General features: G+C 45.6%; 1 pseudogene; it reads left to right on the top strand.

The window, feature by feature from the left end:
* Positions 1 to 18,191: 18,191 nt before the first annotated feature.
* Positions 18,192 to 19,279, top strand: LOC147152417 (uncharacterized; annotated as a pseudogene).
* Positions 19,280 to 24,142: the final 4,863 nt, after the last annotated feature.

The raw sequence follows: 24,142 nt of genomic DNA on the forward strand, positions 1-24,142 counted from the left end.
AGCCACCGCCTGCACAACCTCCCAATACCTGGACAACTTGCAGGCCCACCTTAGAACCACGTTTGCTTTTGCTCAGCAACAGCTAGAGAAAAGTGCAGAAGGCCAAAAGACATACTACGACCGGAAAACTCATAAACTGAGTTCCAAGTAGGTGATCGGGTGTGGTACTACTTGTTCGCGCAACCCAGTGCTAACACTCCGCGTGCCGACAAGGGGTTCACCCGCAAGTTCCTGCCCAGCTGGGCCGGAACATATGAAATCGTCGACAAACTGTCACCGGTCGCCTACCAGATGAAAATTAATCAAGGGCGCAAAGGCGCCATCCTCAAATGGGTCCACCAAAATTAAATCAAGCATCATCACGGTCTTAAGCGTTCCGGTCAGGGACCACACGATCACCAAAGTCATAGTCCAGGCGACGTCAATGAAGGGGGGTGCACCTCAAACACCGACCCTAAGATGACTCTTGACTCAACAACAGACGGACTACCCCACCAGAACGACAATCAGACTATGGATGACGAGCTACTGTAGCCGACTGCGCAAAGGGGGTTTACTCCCACGACGCCCTCTGGCCAATAACTGACTTGATCTAATCTTAACAGTGCGACAATATATGGTTAAACAACCTGCATGCCTTCTGTCTCGTTACTAGGAAGTGACACTGCTGACGATCCTTGTGTTGTGCGTGACCGCCGTAGTGGGCCAACCAGAAATGCCAGGCCAACCAGAGCCTGGACCCGCCACGGGAATCACGCTGAGAGACCAACCAGGACTGCTCATGATCAACTGCCGAACACACACCCAACGAGTGTTTGTTCGACTTGAGCCGCGAGTCGTATACAAGAAACACAATCCCCGGACCTCCGTCACCAGTTGGGCTATAGCAACGTGGTCCCGGAATGCCATCGCCCACGGCACTTTCGCAACAACCCACATGCTGCGACCACTGGAAAAATTCGTAGTAACACAATCCGACCTTAGTGGGGTCCCCCGACGCCAAAAACGGTTCGTGGGGGAGCTACTTCTTGCCGCCGCATCAATTGGAAGCCCAGTTAGCATAGGAACCTCGACCATTAACGCCGTTAGTTTAAACACGGTCAGGAAACAAATAGGAGAACTACAAGGGGAGATACCCGACATCCGACGTGATTTGACCAAACAGGCTACCAATTTACAGTCATTAGGCGAAACACTTAAAGGTACTATCGTAGTTCTCAATACTCACAGCGAAATGCTAAACAAAACCAGGGAACCTTTGAACAAACTCCTGACCGTGTTCCAAACCGATTACGCACACACCCAAAATGTCGTCTTGCTCATGAATGACCTGTTGCGTGAAACCAGTTCGTCCCTGGACCACCTAGCCATGGGGAGGATTCCCCCATACTTGATTCCTCTTAGTTTAGTCCGGGACATTCTCTCTAAAGCTCTGCCCGGTCCCCTCAGCCCCATACAAGCCCACCTAGCTTTCTCTCTAGGAAGCTCTACTGCACTTATGTCAAAGTCAAGGCCCGCGGGCCACATCTGTCCCGCAAGAAGGTTTTCTACGGCCCCTGGGATGATATTGCTTTATTATTAGATCCGGCCCGCAGCAAGCCAGTGTATGTAGCAGAAGTGATCGGGTCCTTCGCGCCAGCTGATGACGTCACGCTTTAAATATATTGTAGCGTCTTCCAAGAACACAGACGTAGTTTAATTATCACATTTTTATTAGTCCAACTGCCTACTGTGGGCCGCAGCCGACGCCAATACAGTAAGACAACCATTCAGTCAAGCTTTCCTGTTCGTCCTCCGCTACTCTCGCTCGCATGCCCTCCCATCAAGTGAGCTGCACGATGCAGGCATTGAACGCTCCTCAAGCGCTAAGTGTTGATAGCGAGCGACGTGGTTTGTTTTCTTTTTTCCTCCTTCGACAAAGCTAGCTAGTAGTTTGTTCGTACCAGCAAACTCAGTAGTTGCAGATTTCCCATGTTTCACCACGTTTGTTGTGTGTAAATGTTAAAAGGTGAGTTTAATCATTTAGGTTCGTGTCAGGTAACTGGTGTACATAATAGCCTACATATGTACTCGTGAGTGATGTCACGTTGATGAACACTAGTTAATTATTTCGGTGAGTATGCTAACTATTCTATTGATGAAACGTGTGAATGTGTATTGTATGTATTGTTTGGCTGTTTAATTTTTTAATACAGTGAATTGTAATGTTTAGGCATATTGTTAACTAATGGATATGCATTTGATGATGTTGCTAGGTTATTATTGTGTTGTTGCAGACGACAATAAATAGACGTGTCTAGTGGAATACGGGCCTGTGTTTTCTGACAGGATCACCCACATTCATACATTTCCACTCTAAAATAGAGTCAGCTGGAGACATCATTTCAATCATATGATCCTCTCCGTTTTACTTCACATTATGTACAGTTCATACAATCTTGCTGCCCGAGTCAACCAGAAAATTGTTTCCAGTTTAGCAGGAGAAACGCAAACGGAAGTGATGTACGCGCTGCCTCGCAAACGTAGCAGTAATGTACTTTATTTTATTTTTTAATTAGTAACTCCGAAGATAAAAACACAACCACCAGGGGTGGGTGACAAAAAGAGGCAAAGAAATATATTACTGAAATATAAAGCGTGACATCAGCAGAAGGCGATCCAACCTGGACATTTTTTTAAATCTCAATGAACATTCTATCAGTCCGGCCCTCGGCTTGTCGCAAAATTTTCTATTTGGCCCTCCGTCCATTTGACTTTGACCTCCCTCGCACTACTGTCTTGTATGTCAATCCTGAGCTCCGCGAAGTGGCATTTTTGATCACCCTGCCACTCATCGATTCTTGCAACATTTGAGAGTCAGCACCCCCGAAGTTATTGCCTACCACGTTTGCAATCCAGAACTCTGTTTAGCTCCAAACCTCCGCATTATGTACCTGTACTAAAGACATTCATTACCTGTGCCACAGTAAGCCGTTCATTAGAGATGTAACAGATGGGATCTGTGGCCTCAAATCCATTAAGGAGGGATCGAGGTGCAAAGCCAAAGCAACGCCCAGATACCAACTCACCACAACTCAGGTTGAGATTGTCGGTTCAAGGTGACTGGTCAATACCCCTGCCTTTGCCGCTATTCTTAGTTACGATCACCACGACACCGCTACACGAGTCAATCTACCCAGTCAGACCATGTGGATCGACGTTCCCAAAGATGCCATTTTACATATTGAAAACGTCGCCCCGTACCACCTGTCGTCAGAAAATTACGTCAGCGAAATTGAAGTGTCGTAGTTCTTTAGTCAAGACCAACTCCAAGTAGACCCCCAGGTGCACGACTTAATACAGTTCAAAGGAACTCAGGCTATTGACATCACAACCGTCAACGACACCCTCCAAGCCATTCGCGCCGTAGCCCAGGCCCCTGCACCATAATTCACCCAGTCTTGGGCCGCAGTCGATACTGCCTTGATCGGTCTTGTTAGCCTCGGGTACTGCATGACCTTCGGCATAGCTTACCTGTTTTATAAGAGGACCCAAACACTTGGCTCCCTTATCGAACAGTGTTGTGGCCATCGGCCTTAAACATTCCAGCAGAATAGAACCGGGTCGCCCTGAGGAGATCCTCCTTGACCTCCATAGCCCCGCTTTGCCTCCAGCGTCATCTTGAAATAACGTTGTAGCTACGGATCTCTTCTTCTCATGTTTCTTGAGAATGGTCTCTTCTTTCCCTCTTCTTCACATGCTTTTTCGTTTGCCACATATCGCCTTAGATTACCCACTTAGTGGTAGGATACCCCACATATCGTAGATGAGTTTACTTGCATGCATTACCTCGGGCTCACTTCCCTCACCAGATTAGATGGCCCCATCGCCCAACTACCTCACTAGAACCTCCTTACATCCTTACACGCACATAGATTCAAGTTTCCAAAGTGGGGTGGTATGCACCAATTGTATGCCTGAGATGTTGTATTGCTGTGCTGCTGGTCCACCTGCTGACATCCTGCTTAGGACTGCCGCCCTGAACATCTCGAAGATTGGTTCCTGCCGGCGGGGATCTGTAACGAAAATGGATGGCAGGTCGGATGAGCACTGAGGCTTGACCCCCAAGCCTCCCCCGCCAGACCTGGAATACACATCGGGGGGGCCCTTTGAAGTGCCTGCACCCAGCCTTTGGAGAGACAGAGAAGGACCAACACCTGGTCTTTACAAAGCGCCCCCCCCCCTCAATGGCATGGACATGCAAGCTCCACAGGGGGGGCAGTAACTGGAGCCAAAACCAGCTTCAGGACACCAGACCCCCTGGGTCTTGATTCAATCAAGCCGTCTCTGGCGGCTTGGCTGGGACATCACACACCCAGGACACGCCTCCTCAGGCATCACCACCCACATGGAATACGCATCTCAACAACCAAACTGCACATTGGTAGAGCACGTGCCAACCCTAGTGGCGAGTGCGAATATGGATTTACCCTCGTCTTCAAATGAAAACTAATTAAAATGATGTTTTAATTTGCGTCCAATGTGTTCGTGTTGCTCTACCTCCACAGGACATGAAATGAAGACAACACCCAATGCATGATGTTTGAATGATTTTGCAGCTGTAGTTGTGTTTGATATCTGACCACTCATGCAAAAAAAAAAAAAAACCCACAACAACTAATATGCGTTCCATTATGTGAATGTGACCGACCGGTTGTTCAGTGATAAGAAAAAAACATAACAACAGGCATTTTAACTTTTCTGCTGTGCGCCAAGCTCGAAAAAATATTTTATTTCACAAATTTGAGAAAGCCCTCAACGCGGCCCGGACGTGAAAGGGGAGGGGGCACAGCCCGCTCTCATTAAATGCACACATCCCTTATAAAAGGTCGTGCAGAATCTCCTTCTCTCTCTCTCGCCTGGAAAAAACAAGACTCCTCTCTTGCTCCTGAAAAAAAAAAAACTTCTCAAGACTCAGGACATTCACACAACATTCACGTTCACACTCACAGAAGTGATCAATTTCTGTGTCCTGAAAGCCAAGCTTTCTCTTTCGGGAATTAGCTTTATTCCTCATTATCTATGCATTATCTATATCTGTTTCAGAATCATTAACTCTAACAATTTCTACTATCCTGTCAGACTGACCTTAGGTTCCTGCAATCTCGCCGCTGGCCGAGTCACTTCGGTTTGTTGGATGGTGTTTGCGTTCCTCCGGTGAGCGTTATCCGACTTTTGGCCTCGTGGAAAGGAGGACTTCCAGGACCCAGTGGGTTCTGACGGTGCACCGATTGGTTCAGTCGTCGTCGCCGCACCCACAAAAAAGGTGTGCCACCTCCCTCCAAGTGGGGTGATAGCATAGAGTTCCGGCACAGTCGACCAGCTATCCTGACCAGTGTCTGGGCGCCTGAAACAGGTAGCCCACCTGGTCTGAACCACGCCGCGTGCTGAGCCATAGAACCCCGTTTGCGACCAATTTTCCTTGGTTGAACTTTTTTAAATTTTATTTTTGGACTCGACTTTCTTTCTCCTTCTGGCTCCCTTGTGACGTCACTCTCCGTGGCAACGCTTCCTCTCCTCTCCCGTCCAGCGACGCCAACTAAAACCCACAAGTGCAGCTTGCAATTTCCTATGGGCCATACGATTGGTGCATAATTAATTTTGGGAATCAAGTCGAACTTGGCATAAGTCAGCTAACTTTAGCCTGGTACGCTAGCTCATTGCTCATTACACGCGCACGCACGCACAACACGCACGCACACACACGTCATCCAGTCCCAATGCCCCTTCCCTTTTAAACCTGATAGTCGTTTTCTTCATTTATTCAGACTTGCCTTAGTGTAGGATTTCTTTATTGCTAGCTGTAGAAAATAAATCATTGTCATTTACAGAAATCTAGTGTGAATTGTGTGTATTTGAGTCAACGTTTCAAACACTGATCAGGTAAATCGGATTTAAAGATTTTGATGTAGCGCCTTCATATATTAAGACTGAATTATGAGGACTTTTTCGTCCGTTTTGTCCAAAGAATCAACCCAAAACGGGTGTGGTTCCCCTAGCGGCGATTGAGAGATAGTGCAGGCATTAACCCGATCGCCGCCCAGTTATTAAATTAATATTTAATACTAATCATACGCTACACTATGTTACAATACATTATATCACAGCCTGCAAAATAGGCTGGTGATGACCTTTGACCCTTTGGAACATCCCAGGCTCCTGATATTTTCCAATATATTTCTGTCCTCTACCCTGATGCAGGGTGCAGAATTTCATCGCACTAGCATAAACTTTTACTTTGATACCGGGGTAACAAGAGCGCATTATAATGTCACAGCCTGCAATACAAGGGTGGTGATGACCTTTGACCCTTTGGAACCTCCCAGGCTCCTGATAATTTCCATATTCTTTCTGTCTGCTGCCCTGATGCAGGGTGCACAATTTCATTGTGCTAGCATAAAGTGTTACTACGATAGGGGGTAACAAGAGCGCACTATAATGCCACAGCCTGCAAAGTAGGGTGGTGATGCCATTTGACCCTTTGGAAAATCCCAGGCTCCTGATAATTTCCACAGTATTTCTGTCTGCTGCCCTGATGAAGAGTGCAAAATTTCATCGCGCTAGCATAAAGTGTTACTACATTACGGAGGTAACAAGTGCATTATAATGTCACAGCATGCAAAACATTGTGGTGATGACCTTTGACCCTTTGGAACATCCGAGGCTCCTGATAATTTCCACAATCTTTCTGTCTGCTGCCCTGATGCAGGGTGCAAAATTTCAACGCGCTAGCATAAAATGTTACTACATTACGGGGGTAACAAGAGCGCATTATAATTTCACAGCCTGCAAAACAAGGGTGGTGATGACCTTTGACCCTTTGGAACCTCCCAGGTTTCTGTCTGCTGCCCTGATGCTGGGTGTAAAATGTAATCGCGCTAGCATAAAGTTTTACTACGTTACGGGGGTAACAAGAGCGCACTAAAATGTCACGGCCTGCAAAATAGGGTGGTGATGACCTTTGACCCTTTGGAACATTCCAGGCTCCTAATAATTTCCACAATCTTTCTGTCTGCTGCCCTGGTGCAGGGTGCAAAATTTCATCGCGCTAGCATAAAGTGTTACTACATTACGGGGGTAACATGTGCATTACAATGTCACAGCCTGCAAAACATTGTGGTGATGACCTTTGACCCTTTGGAACATCGGAGGCTCCTGATAATTTCCGCAATCTTTCTGTCTGCTACCCTGATGCAGGGTGCAATATTTTATCACGCTAGAATAAAGTTTTTACCATGTTTCGGGGGTAACAAGAGCGCATTATAATTTCACAGCCTGCAAAACAAGGGTGGTGATGACCTTTGACCCTTTGGAACCTCCCAGGTTTCTGTTTGATGCCCTGATGCAGGGTGCAATATTTCATCGTGCTGGCATAAAGTTTTACTACGTTACGGGGGTAACAAGAGCGTACTAAAATTTCACGGCCTGCAAAATAGGCTGGTGATGACCTTTGACCCTTTGGAACATTCCAGTCTCCTAATAATTTCCACAATCTTTCAGTCTGCTGCCCTGGTGCAGGGTGCAAAATTTCATCGCACTAGCATAAAGTGTTACTACATTACCGGGGTAACAAGTGCATTATAATGTCACAGCCTGCAAAACAAGGGTGGTGATGACCTTTGACCCTTTGGAACCTCCCAGGTTTCTGTTTGATGCCTTGATGAAGGGTGCAATATTTCATCGTGCTGGCATAAAGTTTTACTACGTTACGGGGGTACAAGAGCGCACTAAAGTTTCACGGCCTGCAAAAAAGGGTGGTGATGACCTTTGACCCTTTGGAACATCACAGGCTCCTAATAATTTCCACAATCTTTCTGTCTGCTGCCCTGATGCAGGCTGCAAAATGTAATTGCGTTAGAATAAAGTTTTTACCACGTTACGGGGGTAACAAGAGCACATTATAATGTCACAGCCTGCAAAACAAGGGTGGTGATGACCTTTGACCCTTTGGAACATCCCAAGCTCCTGATAAATTTCACAATCCCTTCTGCTTGCTGCGTAGGCGAGGCTGCTATGTTCACACCAACTGCGGTGGGAGCATTTCTGACGGCGCGTTTCAATCGGAGTCAATGTAGTTCCCGCGGAAGGGCGCGGTTGCATGCGGGGGCGGTGCGAATCATGCGTTTGCAGTAGGGATAGACCGATATGCTTTTTTCAGGGCCGATACCGATTATTAGAAGTCAAGGCGGCCGATAACCGATATTTGAAGTCGATATTTATTTGTACAAAAAAGGGGTAAAATGCTGTAAAATTTATAAAAAATAAAAACTCCAACACTTGACTTAATTTGAATGCCTTTAAAACCATGTTTATTAAACAACTTTAGTGATTTACAAGATGTTAAAAGCTTTTCTAGATCTTAAAAAATACTTTTTTTTTAAGTCTCACAAAAAAGTGCAAGGAGCTCCCAGGCTTAGCTGCATGTCTTATAGTTCAATGAAAACAAACCGTAAGGAGTTACAGTAAATAGTTTTCTAAAAATCTAGTATAACTGAAATGTTTTATCTTTCACACATCTTTGTTTTAAAGTAAAAAAACATAAAAGTGAATCCTCAACGCAGCTACTAGCGAGAAAGATAAGCATGTTTCAAAGACCGGACTTTCACATCAGTACTATCAATTTTTCAATCAATCAACTAATCAATTTTTGCACCATGTACAGCACTTGGAGCGGTGGTTCTTTTAAAGTGCTCTATAAAGAAAATAGAGTTTAGCTTTTTATGACATGGCTTACACACAGACACGCACACCCGCCGAATTTCGACTTGGAGAAAAGTGTTGAAAATTATAATTTTCATCAATTTAAGCCACTCAGGGGGAACTTGCCTGCTCCCAAATATGGTTGTAAAGCCCTCACTTCAGAGACAATTTGTTGTTTTGTGGCTTAAAACGACGTGTGTGGCTGCGCTGTCCCCTGTGCTCTTTGTGTGCTTTTCTTGACAGACGTTACTTGTATACTGAAATTAATGTCACTTTCTGCTTCGGCACGTATATTTATGCTAGATACACTTGTAAAAATGCATCTACAACCTTTGGTTTGGATTTGGCAGCCGTGATTCAAAGTGCGGAGCTCTAACCGTAGGGGCCGACTCCTCCGCCTTGGCTATCCTCCGAAAACACACCTTTCTCATTCACAATTTTCAGGCGACCCGCTAAATTTGGACTTGGAGAAAAGTGTTGAAAATTATCATTTTCATCAATTTAAGCCACTCAGGGGAACTTGCCCGCCCCCAAATATGGTTGTAAAGCCCTCACTTCAGAGTCAATTTGTTGTTTTGTGGCTTAAAACGACGTGTGTGGCTGCGCTGTCCCCTGTGCTCTTCGTGTGCTTTTCTTGACAGGCGTTACTTGTATACTGAAATTAATGTCACTTTCTGCTTCGGCACGTATATTTATGCTAGATACACTTGTAAATATGCATCTACAACCTGTGGTTTGGATTTGGCAGCAGTGATTCACAGTGCGGAGCTCCAACCGTCGGGGCCGACTCCTCCGCCTTGGCTATCCTTCAAAAGCACACCTTTCTCTGTCATATTTTTCAGGCGACCCGCCGAATTTCGACTCGGAGAAAAGTGTTGAAAATTATAACTTAAGCCACTCAGGGGAAGTTGCCCGCCCCCAAATAGGGTTGTAAAGCCCTTGCTTCATAGACAATTTGTTGTTTTGTGGCTTAAAATGACGTGTGGCTGCACTGTCCCCTCTGCTCTTCGTGTGCCTTTCTTGACAGTGAAGGGTTTTATTATTAGTTTGTGAAGACATATACATGTATGGCTAGTGAAGGGTTTTATTATTAGTTTGTGAAGATATATAAATGTATTTTAACCATTTATTAATGATTCAAAGTTGTATTACAAATGATTAGAAGTAGAGCTGTTTCAAGGTTGCAGTATCAGGGGAGCGGATGTATCAGCGGAACACAATGTGTGGAAGGTTTGATGGTACCAGGTGCCGCCAGTGAAAAAACAGGGAGACAAAGCCGAGCCACAGTTTCTCTGAAGGCCCCGGCCTCTTGGAATGCAGATAACTTGGTGTTTTCTGGAGCTACAACCAAGCGAGTCATGTGCACAAGAAAAGGCGTCATCTGAGACGGCGGGGAAAAGAGAACCAATCAGCATCTGAAGAAATATATTGCAGATACCATGTAACTAATGAAATGATAGTGGCTAGTGTTTTTGTTGTGTTTAATTTGCATATTGTTTTCGATAACTGTTCGGGGCAACTCGGGTGTGGTGTCGCTCTCTGATGGCCACAGGAGCGCACAGATCTGTATTGAGAGGGAACCGAGCCCCCGATACTGTATTAGCTTTTGCTGTTAGGAATAAAATCTCGGTGATTCGGCTGATTGGCTTTCTGGTCTTCTCTCTTACGGAACGAGCACACATAATTGTTAGGTAAGGTGAAGCTAAGGTTAATGTCGGTTCAAATAATAAATATATGGTAAATAATTTGGAGTTAGATAATTAGGGTAAGTATCGTGATTTAGACCTTAAACCTAACAATTTTCTGGTGACCCTGACGTGATCCTAAGGGAGAATTTCGGCGGACTTCAGGACACCAATTGGAGTCTGGGACTCTGTCTCCAAGGTCTGGGACCTTTTGTTGAATTGTGTGACGTGCTGACAGCTGGCCATTGGTGGAAACCGAGATCAAAAACGAAAAGGAAAAATTGGAAGTCTTGAAAGGAGATACAGGGTGGCGTAAAAAATCTAAAATAGAAAAACAAATTGGAGAGAAACAGGAGCTTAGGCGAGTTGTCCATAATTGGGGCATCGCAGCGACAGCACTTTGTATTGTCAAGACAAATAAAGATGTACCAAAATCTGACATAGACAAAGGAAACACTGATGGCGTTAAAGCCTCAGTGTCGAAGGAGGAGGAAGTAAAAGCGGCAAGCATTTACCCCTCTTTGGAGTCTGAGCCAAGCGCCCCACTCATGCAGGTTACTCACACTCAACCCCCACCATATGGCGATGCGGGAATGATGGCTCCTGTGGTGACATTGGGTGGCCGTGTGGTGATGGACATTGATGGTGAGAGTGAGCGCTCAGCCACTAGTGTGGTTCAATTGATAGAGCAGGCACTGAACAGAGAAAAGAGACGTGTGCTTGCAGGACATGAGGCGGAAAGAAGTAGAGTAATTACGTCTATGCCATCCGCCTCAAAACAGATAACACATGACTCAGTAATAGGAAGTCGAGAAAGAGGTGACAAGGTACCAGAAAGTGTATTGTTGAGAAGTCAAGATAATGATTGGGAGAGTAAGTATGAGGATGTTGGTGGAACGTTGAGACGGCAAGAGAACATAATGTTGAAATTGGTGACTGGCCAGGGGTGTCAGGGGAACTCAGCGGCCAGAGGAAAGGACAAGCTGAGACAAGAAGATGAAGATAGTGAGAATGAGGAAGATACACAGATAGCGCAGCAGAGACAGATGTTGAAGGAAGTCAATAGAAGTGAGAAGAGAAGAGAAACAGGGAAAGATGATGACAGGGTGGCTGTGTGTGGCTATGATTTACGAGGGAAAAAGCATCAGATGATACAAAAAGAAAAGTGTGAGGTCATGTGTCCTATGGTAACTACGGCAAGGGGTGTTCATTATGAGCCTGTGGTGTTACGTGATTTAACGGCAATGATGGAAAAAATGCCCCCACTCCACAAAGGAGGAAAGGCATGGTTGTCTAAATTTTTGGCACTCATGAGTGGACAAAGCTGCGCTCTGGGTGATATTCGTCAAATGTTGGCTGGTGCTTGTTCATTGGTCCAGATTGGGGCACTGGAGGAGGCGGCTGGTACCTCCCATTTGGGGGGACACACACCGCTTCCCCATGTGGCAGCTCAGCTTTTCCAACAAATCAAGCTGACTTTTCCTCAGCCAACTGACTTGGCACCTGCAATGTTTCCATATGACCGCAAGATGTCTCCCGCACAGCATTATTTGACATGTGTGGAGAATTGGATTGAGTCTACAGGGAAACACTCTGGTTTGTCGGCGGAAGCAGAAACACTCTTCCGCACAGCTATTATAGATGGATTACCTTCAGAGGTCAAAAAGACACTGATGAGTGATCCAGATATTTTGGTGTGTCCAGAACAAAGGTTTAAGTGCCATTTGATGCATCATTGCCATGCATTTTCTGAGGAACAAGCTAAAACTGAAAGTGAAGAAAATAATCTAGCCAAGCAGCTGCTCAAAATGCAGCTAGCTAAAATGCATGGTGAGGCCAAAGCTGAAAAGAGTAAGAAAAAGGAAGTGCAGATGTTTCAAACTCCACTGGCAGCTGGTAGGGGCCGTGCCACAGCAACGAGGATTCTACCCGCTGGGGACATGCTTTTTGTGTGGGGATCCAAACCACTGGGCCAGAGAGTGCCCTAACAACCCCAACGGCGGGTCCCATTTTGCCTCCCGCGGAAGAGGGACACATTTGCCCCCACGTCCCATCCCACCCAGCGGTCCTGTCCAACCTGGAGGGAACTGTCCATGGCAGGTGCCCCAGCAACCAGGGGCCCAACCACAGGGAGGTCAATACTATCAAAGTATTGATCAGTGGGATGGACAATACGAATAGGGAGGCCTGGGAAGCTCGGGAAGCAGTGGCCAGGCAGAGCCCATGCTTCAACTAACAGTGGCAAATCAACCTGTCGAGATGCTAGTGGACAACATACTCTTCCATTAATTTGCCACTGCCTAAAGCAGCATTGTCCCCTCGCAGTACAAAGCTGCTCGGCTTCTCGGGACAACCACAGACTCTGCCTTTCACAAAACCTCTTGAGACACGAATCAACAAAACTGGACAGCATTTATGGCATGAATACATTCACGCCACAGGAATTTAAGGAATTAATTTAATGGGGAGAGACATGTTGATGGCAGTCAAAGCACAAATTATGTGTGGACCAAAAGGACTTACAGTCACGTTTCCGGACGGGCAGACCATTCAGTGTCAACAGGCGCTGCGAACTCATGGCCAATGGCTAATGGCCCCGCTTCCAGCGGAAAACAACACTGCAACCATATATTGGGTCCATTTGAATCCAGAGACTCCATTTGGCGGTGGTGTCTTTTCTACTTTCCTCATGTGGAAACCGTGGATTTGTTCCATAGCCCCATATCACCCGCCAGTGGACCCTCTGCATTGTACATTGTACTATGACAGGGAGCATGATGATGTCTATAGAGATTCATTTGAAAAAATTGAGGGAAAAATTTGGACGTTGGCCCCTTCATGTATTTTGATTGGTAAGGAAGGCGTAGCAGCAGCTGTTGATTTGGCCCCTGAGCAAATGGCATGGTTTAAAATGACGTCGGAGGGCTCTCCTCATGTTTCATTGGCAGTGGCACCTGAACACGAACTCCGCCAGTTGGGCCCCATGGTGAAACGATTGCTTCAAAGTACAGATTGGCGTGAGACTCACATCCCACATTTGTTTTGGTCACCATCAAACAAAACATACAAAATTATGCAACCAATGAAAGATGAAGGGAATTTGGAAATGTTGTTGTCAAGGACACATGGCAGAGAGTTTACAGATCACGAACAAGCTGATGAGATGCTAAAATGTTTACCAGAAGAATTGTGGTCCAAAGGCCCTTTTGATGTTGGAGAGTGTCATACTGTTGCCCCCATTCAGTTGCAAATTGATGAAAATCAAATTGTCCGAAGGCCCCAGTATAGATGGCCTAGAGAGGCGGACGAAGGCATGGAAGAAACTTTGTGTGGCTTGTGGGATGCAGGCGTTTTGGAAGAATCAATTTCACAGTGGAACACCCCATTGAGACCCGTTCAAAAGGCTGACAAAAAGACATGTCAAAAGGCTCATGATTTCAGGCCAGTCAACGATGTCACATTGACCCCAGTGTTACCAGTACCAGATCCTCACAGGATTCTGCCAAGTTTAAGTCCCATGTACAAGTGGCTCACAGTGATTGATTTGGCCAATGCGTATTTTTGTGTGCCGTTGGATCCCAACATTCGTCATGTGTTTGCATTTTCTTACAAAGGGTGTAAGTTGCAATACACCAGATTGCCACAGGGGTTCAAGAACTCCCCTGGCATTTTCAAAAGTTTTGAAAGAGCTTCTGGGACCATGCGAGATTCCTGAAGGCTCCATTTTGTTGCAATATGTGGACGATTTATTGATTGCAGCAGCCAGCCAGGAAGCATGTTTGGAAGCTACTAAGAGGCTGTTGATCAAACTGCATGAGTTGGGTTTCAGGTGTCAAAGAAAAAGTTGCAATGTTGCAGACAAAGGGTTACATTTTTGGGAAGAGTGGTGTCCCCCATTGGCCTTGCAATGTCACCAGATCACAGGAATTCCATTCTTCATCACAAACGCCCAACCACAGTCCAGGAAATGTTGTCATTTCTGGGCTTACAGCAGAAATTATATCCCATGTTTTGTGGACAAAACAAGTGTCCTTCGTGACTGTCAAAGTAAAAGGGCCACGAAACCTCAAAGCACACTGGACTGTAGAAGCTACACAGCTTTTTGTGACTTTGATTCAAGAACTCGCCTCAGCGGCTGCTTTGGCAACCCCAAATTATGTCGAGCCATTCCACCTAGATGTGTCAATCACACGCCAAACAGCGAATGGTATTCTTTACCAAAAAGCACAAGGAGGGAGAGCAGTCTTAATGTACTGTAGCGCCCCATTGGATACTTTTGAGCAAAGACACCCAGAATGCATTCGTTACGCAGCAGGCTTAGGTAAAATTTTACAGAAGACTGCACATTTGGTCATGGGACATCCACTGTATGTCCTCACGGAACACTCTGTGTCAGCCTTTGTGGCTTCAGGATCATTTGTCTTGACACCATTGCGTCAAACCAGACTGATGAAAATTTTAACAGCACCAAACATCAATTTTGTTCACAATGGTATCAATATGGCAGACCAATTTTTGGTTGGCCCACATGAATGTGCATTAAAAATACAGAACCAGATCAAAGTGAGACCCGATCTTTATGCCGAACCACTTGGCCTAGGGCGAGTTGTATTCACAGACGGTTGCTGCTGGCGCGATAAGAGTGGTTCTCTCCACGCGGCAGCAGCTGCAGTCGAATGGCGAGATGGTTCTTTCCAGCCACTCGTGACGCAGAAAATAACAGAACGTCCATCTGCCCAAGCAGCAGAAGTACTGGCACGCACTCTGGCGCTCGAACAATGTCAAGGTGAGGCAATCACCATCTATTCGGATTCAGCATATGCAGTTTCAGCCGCCCTTATTGACCTCAAGGGATGGCTCCAAAATGGTTTCATGACTGCCAAAGGCACACCAATTGCCCACCGTGACCTCATGCTCAGATTACATGAGGCCTTGGCGCAACCATTCCAAGTAGCAATTGTTAAAGTCCCCGGACATTCAAAAGCAGACACCACGGTAGCCAAAGGTAATCAGGCGACTGATGCGCTGGCCAAACAGGTTGCGGGCTACACTGTTGAGGTAGGAATGATGGTCAGTATTGAGGCCATCATTGTTGATGGTGAACATCTAGATGCAGCTTTGCCACTCCCACCCACTCATGATGAACTTTGTCATTTGCAAGAAATGGCGTCTCCTGAACAAAAATCCATGTGGATAGCAGCGAAGGCCGTAAAAAGACCTGATGGGCTGTGGGTTGGCCCGAGAGGCCAGCCCACTCTCCCAGAAGGTGAGCTTATGCAATCCATCTTGGCTGAGGCTCACTCAGTTGCACATACTGGGCCTCACCCGATGATGGTGAAATTAAAAAAATTGGTGGCACCCAAAAATTACAGATGTAGTTTGGAAATATGTTTCAGAGTGCCAAACATGTCAGACATTTAATGCAAGACCAACTTTAAAACCAAAACCAGGTATTTTTCAACCAGCTCCGTGGCCTGGTGCTGAAATTGTGATTGATTTTACTGACATGAGTGAAAGAGCAAGCGTTACCTTTTGGTGATGGTTGATTCCTTCTCATGTCCGCTGATAGTGTAGTGGTACACACGCCTGAGTTGTGTGCGGGCAGCGTGGGATCGATTCCCGCTCAGTGACAGTGTCTATGTGTGCCCTGCGACTGGCTGGCGACCAGTTTGGGGTGTAGTCTGCCTTCGCCCATTGACGGCTGGGATAGGCTCCAGCAACTCCCCGCGACCCTATATAGGATAAGCGGTTTGGAAGATGACATGACATGACATGATTCCTTCTCCGGGTGGCCTGAGGCCTACCCGTGCGCAAAGGAGGACTCGACCTCTGTCATTAAAGCACTGGTTAACCATTACATCCCAACCCATGGTTTCCCGGCCTTGGTCCGGTCTGATAATGGCACACACTTTAACAACAAAGCCTTGGCCAAGGTAGAAGCCATGTTGGGGCTCCAGCATCGGTTTGGTTGTGTGTACCATCCTCAGAGCCAAGGTAAAGTTGAGCGAATGAACCGTACGTTGAAGGAAAAATTGGCTAAAATAATGTCACAAACCAAAATGACGTGGCTTCAAGCACTGCCACTGGCGCTATTAGCTGTCCGACAGACGGTCAATAAAATGACTGGCTTTGCGCCTTTTGAGCTCCTCACGGGCCGTCTAATGCCAGGACCGGCATCAACATTGGTGCCTCCAGAAGATGTGCCGATGCCAGATTTAACACATGCTGCGTATTGGTCATACCTTAATGCTCTTGTGTCCAGTGTTTCTGCTCAGGTTGTGGAGAAAGCAAAATCATCAGCTGCTGAAGATACCTTGGAATCAGACCTCACCCCATGCGTGTATGTGCGAGTCATCTCCAGAAAGTGGACTGAACCAAGGTGGAAAGGCCCATTCCGTGTCCTGGCGAGGACAACCCACGCAGCGCAGCTTGGTGACAAACGGCAAAAGTGGTATCATTATTCTCAATTGCGTCCTGCTCCTGACTTTAACTCTCAAAAATTAGGATCCGGTGGTTTGGCCGTGTCGACGACCCGGCCATGAGAGGGAGGGTTAGACCTCCACATTTACAATTTTTTCGATTTTTTGCAAAATCCAGTATATGTAGGAGTAATAGTGTGTGTTGCTTTTGTTTTTGTATGGCTTTTGATGATGATTGACATGGAAGGGACTGACGGGCTACGAGTGACGGAGGACAGCGTTGACCAGGACTATCCTGACTATGCGACCCAGAAGTCGTATCTGACGTACACCTGCAAAGGGCAAACGGTGTACAGGGCACCGAAGGGCTCCAAGTGGGAGCTGACCCAGACAGAAAAAATTATACTTGATTTATATTGTCCATTTGCGGAGTGGGGAGGATACATCCATGAGTTAAGGTGGGAAAAACACAACCAGACATTGCAAATGAAATTGGGTCACTATCGGAATTATGTGAAAGGCACACAGTTGGCGCCACCAGATAGAAAAGGGAAAACAATTTACCAGTGCCAGAAAGAAGGTAACTTTTTGATCACTCCAGGGGAAGGAACAGGAAAATTAACATGGGCAGAAATTTGGGCATTCTATGATAATTGTACGGGTAATGAGTTTGGGAAATTGGCCGTGGAAAACGAAATGACAAGTGAGGGAATACGTTTTGGAGACAGGATGAAAATGCAAGCAAAAGAATCATTGGGGAACAAAGTTTGAGTTTGGCAAAATACGTCCTGGGAAGATTGGGAAGGCCCGATTTGGTATTGTAATGGAACATGGTGCCAACAAGGTAACCAACAAGGTAATGGTGCCAACAAGGTAACCGAGTGAGAGAGGATGTGGATACACTTAATTGGATACAGTCAGACACAGGTGTACAGGATAAAGTCGGGAAATTTCAACCATATGACTACAATTGTCCGTTTCCAAAGCGACAAAAGAGGGGAATTCAAAATTTCACACCATGGATAGTGAAATGGGCATATAATAACTCTATTAGAGTTACTGTGGGCCCTAATACTACCACGCATTTGCAAATTCCTATAGCAACGTTGAAGGGGTTTCAAAGTCGATCAGCAGTAACGGGACGTCAATATTTAGGTTGTTGGTGGTATTTGACAGGACATATGATTGATCTAAGTTGGGCAACATTAATTACAACACAGGTGGGAGATTATTGGACACCAGGTAACAGTCAAGTGGCGAAGTACTACCGTAATAAGGTGACGTTAAAGAAAAATGGGGAAACATTGAATTTAGTGGTAGCTATGGGTAATCATCCAATTACCCCACCCAATCAGGACCTAAAACTATGGTCAATAAGTCCTGTTGGGCCTTCTTATTGTGGGCATATTCGTCTGGACCAGATCCACATTTTCCTATAATAATTTGTGAAAATCAAACAATGTTACCATCAGAGGGTCCGAAATTGAGCACTTATACGAAAGGTAAGGGAATAATAGTTGAAGTAGTTAAAACGGTAGATGATTGGTTTAAAGTAACGACTGGTGTCATTGCAATTGCAAACAATTGGCTGTTAATGGTGGAACAAGCCGCGAACACTACCAATGGGGATTGCTTGGTATGCATGGGAGCACGGGTATTACTTAAAATTGTGCCGGCTGAAATTGATCAGACATGTGTTGTTCCGCTACTCACACAATCTAGGTTAACTGGTAATTGCACACAATATGATATAGTCTATCCACTGACAACGACTGATAAACATAAGCCAGTGTTTGATAAGCATGTGGCGAAGCAAAATTTTATGTGTCTAAAATTACAAGGAAAGGGTGAACCAGTGGGGCAAATTAATTCTACCTGGTGTCAGACACATTTAAATCTCACGACGGGCTCTCCGTTGCCTCGTGCTGATGTGTGGTTGTGGTGTGGAATGAACAAACTGTATGATGGACTTCCCAAGAATGCCACAGGGGTGTGTGCTTTAGTGTCCCTAATAATGCCTGTGGCAGTCATGCCTGTTGATTTTCAGACTATTGACGATCCCTGGGACGGACCAATGAAGGACTTATTTACTCGACATAGACGTGCATCCTCAGAGTGGATGGACAACAATGACCCGACCTACATTGACGCAATAGGAGTCCCAAGAGGGGTTCCAGACGAGTACAAACTGGTAAATCAGGTGTCAGCAGGATTCGAAAGTGTGTTGGTGTGGATCACTCCCAAATAAAAATGTTGACCGAATTAATTATGTTCATTATAATGTACAGCGTTTGGGTAACTACACGCACGAATCATTGGCTGCAGTACATGAGCAATTGGCTGCCACGTCACTTATGGCGTTCCAAAATCGCATGGCCCTTGATATGATATTAGCAGAAAAACAAGGTGTGTGTGGGATGTTTGGCGACAACTGCTGTACATTTATACCCAATAATACTGCCCGAGGAGGACGACTGACTAGAGCGCTTGAAGGACTACAGACACTCAATAAAAAGATGGAAGAACATTCAGGTGTGGACAATAGTATTTGGGATACTTGGATGAAAATGTTTGGTAGTTGGAAAGGGTTGATTGCTTCCATTTTGCTTGCTGTTGCTATTTTTGCAGATATTATGGTACTCTGCGGTTGTTGTTGCATTCCATGTATTAGATCTCTCACAGTAAGGTTGATTGAGAAAACTGTGGGTCCCTTGCCTCCGAGTGGACAGTATGTCTTGGTACAACAGGCGGATGCAAGCATGGGGCCCTCCTACGACATCACTTTAGAAGCGGCAGTGTAAGTACATCCAGCACACAGACATTAATATGTGGTATGGCCTCATAAATGAGGTCATGAGAGGGAGTGAAATGGTTTTATTATTAGTTTGTGAAGACATATACATGTATGGCTAGTGAAGGGTTTTATTATTAGTTTGTGAAGATATATAAATGTATTTTAACCATTTATTAATGATTCAAAGTTGTATTACAAATGAGTAGAAGTAGAGCTGTTCAAGGTTGCAGTATCAGGGGAGCGGATGTATCAGAGGAACACAATGTGTGGGAGGTTTGATGGTACCAGGTGCCGCCAGTGAAAAAACAGGGAGACAAAGGCGAGCCACAGTTTCTCTGAAGGCCCCGGCCTTTTGTAATGCAGATAACTTGGTGTTTTCAGGAGCTACAACCAAGCGAGTCATGTGCACAAGAAAAGGCGTCATCAGAGACGGCGGGGAAAGAGAACCAATCAGCATCTGAAGAAATATATTGCAGATACCATGTAACTAATGAAATGCTAGTGTTTTTGGTGTGTTCGATTTGCATATTGTTTTTTATAACTGTTCGGGGCAACTCGGGTGTGGTGTCGCTCTCTGATGGCAACACGAGCGCACAGATCTGTATTGATAGGGAACCGAGCCCCCGATACTGTATTAGCTTTTGTTGTTAGGAATAAAATCTTGGTGATTGGGCTGATTGGCTTTCTGGTCTTCTCTCTTACGGAACGAGCACGCATAGATGTTAGGTAAGGTGAAGCTAAAGTTAATGTCGGTTGTAATAATAAATGTATGGTAAATAATTTGGAGTCAGATAATTAGGGTAAATAACGTGATTTAGACCTTAAACCTAACAGCCTTAAAACGACGTGTGTGGCTGCGCTGTCCCCTGTGCTCTTCGTGTGCCTTTCTTGACAGGCGTTACTTGTATACTGAAATTAATGTCACTTTATGCTTCGGCACGTATATCAATGCTAGATACACTTGTAAATATGCATCTACAACCTTTGGTTTGGATTGGGCAGCCGTGATTCACAGTGCGGTGCTCCAACAGTAGGGGCCGACTCCTCCGCCTTGGCTATCCGACAAAAGCACACCTTTCTCGGTCATATATTTCAGGCGCCCCGCCGAATTTCGACTCGGTGATAAGTGTTGAAAATTATAATTTTCATATACTTAAGCCACTCAGGGGAACTTGCCCTCCCCCAAATATGGTTGTAAAGCCCTTACTTCATTGACAATTTGTTGTTTTGTGGCTTAAAACGACGTGTGTGGCTGCGCTGTCCAATGTGCTGTTCGTGTGCCTTTTTTGACAGGTGTTACTTGTATACTGAAATTAATGTCACGTTCTGCTTCGGCACGTATATTTATGCAAGATACACTTGTAAATATGCATCTACAACCTGTGGTTTGGATTTGGCAGCAGTGATTCACAGTGTGGAGCTCCAACCGCAGGGGTCGACTCCTCTGCCTTGGCTATCCGCCAAAAGCACACCTTTCTCGGTCATACTTTTCAGGCGACCCGCCGAATTTTGACTCGGCGAAAAGTGTTGAAAATTATAATTTTCATCAACTTAAGCAACTCAGGGGAACATGCCCGCCCCCAAATATGGTTGTAAAGTCCTTACTTCATAGACAATTTGTTTTTTTGTGCCTTAAAACGACGTGTGTGGCTGCGCTGTCCCCTGTGCTCTTCGTGTGCCTTTCTTGAAGGCGTTACTTTTATACTGAAATTAATGTCACTTTCTGCTTCGGCACGTATATTTATGCTAGATACACTTGAAAATATGCATGTACAAACTGTGATTTGGATTTGGCAGCAGTGATTCACAGTGCGGTGCACCAACCGTAGGGACCGACTCCTCTGCCTTGGCTATCCGCCAAAAGCCCACCGTTCTCGGTCATATTTTTCAGGCGCCCCGCCGAATTTAGACTTGGAGATGTGTTGAAAATTATAATTTTCATCAACTTAAGCCACTCAGGGGAACTTACCCTCCCCCAAATATGGTTGTAAAGCCCTTACTTCATCGACAATTTGTTGTTTTGTGCCTTAAAACGACGTGTGTGGCTGCGCTGTCCCTTGTGCTCTTCCTGGGCTTTTTTTGAGTCGTTTACATGTACACTGAAATTAATGTCATTTTCCATTTCAGCGACTTTATTTATGTTAAATACACTTGTTGATATGAATCTAGCACCTTTTGTTTGGATTTAGTAGGTTTTTGTTTTTTATGTCCAAAATGAGCTTTTCAGTTCCTGAAAATGACAGTTTGGCCACGTGCAGTTATTTTGATAAGATAAGATAAGATAAGAATGCCTTTATTGATCCCACAGTGGGGAAATTTTCATTGTTACAGCAGCAAAGATATAGGTCACACAGGGACGGCGGCATAATGTGGCCATTAATGTATAACATTGACGGCAAACATTTAGGATCAAACCTATGTAAATATACGCAGTAACATGTGTATATACACATGTATATACACACCAACCTACATCTACATAAAAAGTATGAGGAACACTCATTTTGGCCTGTAGATAGTACAGAGGAAAAAATACTCTAAGTAAGTGACAGTGCTGCAGTGCTGTAGTGAAATGTAAGGGACAGCATTGGATAAAAATAAAACTAGACTAACAGTAGTGGGGAATGTTGAGTATTGCACGGTATACCAGTAGTGGGGAATATTGGGTATTGCACGATATGAGCTCAGGTGCAGGACTGCACAATTGCACTAATGTCCGCCAGTTTGTAGAGACTACACAATGTTCTTGTTAAAGAGTCTGACAGCAGCAGGCAAGAAGGAACGGCGGAATCTCTCCTTTGCCAGCGAGGGTGTAACAGTCTGTCACTGAAGGAGCTGTGGAGTGCTGTTAGGGTGCCCTGGAGGGGGTGGTCCGGGTTGTCCAGCATTGATGACAGCTTGGCCAACATCCTCCTGTCCCCCACCGAGTCCACAGAGTCCAGGGAGCAGCCCAGGACAGAGCCGGCCCTCCTGACCAGTTTGTCCAGCCGCTTCTTGTCCCGGGCCGAGACGCCGCCTGCCCAGGTGACCACTCCCTGGAAGGTGACCGATGCAACCACCGTCATAAAAGTTCCTGAGGAGTGTCCCCTGAACCCCAAAAGACCTCAGTCTCCTGAGTAGGAAGAGTCTGCTCTGACTCTTCCTATAGAGGGCGTCTGTGTTGTCGCACCAGTCCAGTTTATTGTTCAGATGAACACCCAGGTACTTGTAAGTTGAGACTCTCTCAACATCTGTTCCCCGGATATTCACTGGTGCAGGTGAAGAGTGCTGGCGCCTACCGAAATCCACCACCATTTCTTTGGATTTCCCCGCATTGATCAGGAGGCGGTTCTGCTGGCACCAGTCCACAAAACCCTGAGTAAGTTCTCTGTACCCCCGATCATCTCCGCCTGTGATGAGGCCGACAATCGCAGAGTCGTCAGAGAACTTCTGCAGGTGACAGGTAGGGGTGTTGTAGTTGAAGTCCGAAGTGTAGAGGGTGAACAGGAAGGGAGCCAAGACAGTTCCCTGTGGGGCCCCCGTGCTACAGAGGAGCACGTCAGACACACAGTCCTGTGTCCTCACATACTGTGGCCGGTTTGTGAGGTAGTCCTGGATCCATGTGGTGAGGTGGTGGGCCACCCCCACCCGCTCCAGCTTGTCTCCCAGTAGGGTGGGCTGGATGGTGTTGAAAGCACTGGAGAAATCAAAGAACATGATCATCACAGTGCTCCCCGCCTTCGCCAGGTGGGAGAGTGAAGTGTGGAGGAGGTAGATGATGGCATCATCCACACTGATGCCAGGCTGATATGCGAACTGGAGTGGGTCCATTGAGGAGCTCACCAGGGGGCGCAGGTGGAGAAGGGGATACGTTTACACCGAAATTGTTGTCATTTTCTGCTTTGAAACGTGTATTTATGTTAGATAAACGTGTAAATATGTATCTACAGCCATTGGTTCGAATTTTGCTGCCTTTTGTTTTTTTATGTCCAAAATGAGCGTTTCAGCGCCTGAAAGTGACAGTTTGGCCACGTGCAGTTATTTTGATAGGGGTTACGTGTAAACTGAAATTAATGTCATTTTATGCTATCAGAGGTTTATTTATGCTAGATACACGTGTAAATATGCATCTACAGCCTTTGGTTTTGATTTGGCTGCCTTTTGTTTTTTTATGTCCAAAATGAGCGTTTCAGCGCCTTAAAGTGACTGTTTGGCCACGTGCAGTTATTTTGATAGGGGTTACGTGTAAACTGAAATTATTGTCATTTTATGCTTTCAGAGGTTTATTTATGCTAGATACACGTGTAAATATGCATCTACAGCCTTTGGATTTGATTTGGCAGCCTTTTGTTTTTTTTATGTCCAAAATGAGCGTTTCAGCGCCTGAAAGTGACAGTTTGGCCACGTGCAGTAATTGTGATAGGGATTACGTGTAAACTGAAATTAATGTCACTTTATGCTTTCAGAGGTTTATTTATGTTAGATACACGTGTAAATATGAATCTACAGCCTTTGGTTTTGATTTG

The sequence above is a fragment of the Filicampus tigris genome, chromosome 2 (genome assembly GCF_054856515.1).
Source record: "Filicampus tigris isolate MCC_2025a chromosome 2, RoL_Ftig_1.0, whole genome shotgun sequence".
Lineage (NCBI taxonomy): Eukaryota > Metazoa > Chordata > Actinopteri > Syngnathiformes > Syngnathidae > Filicampus > Filicampus tigris.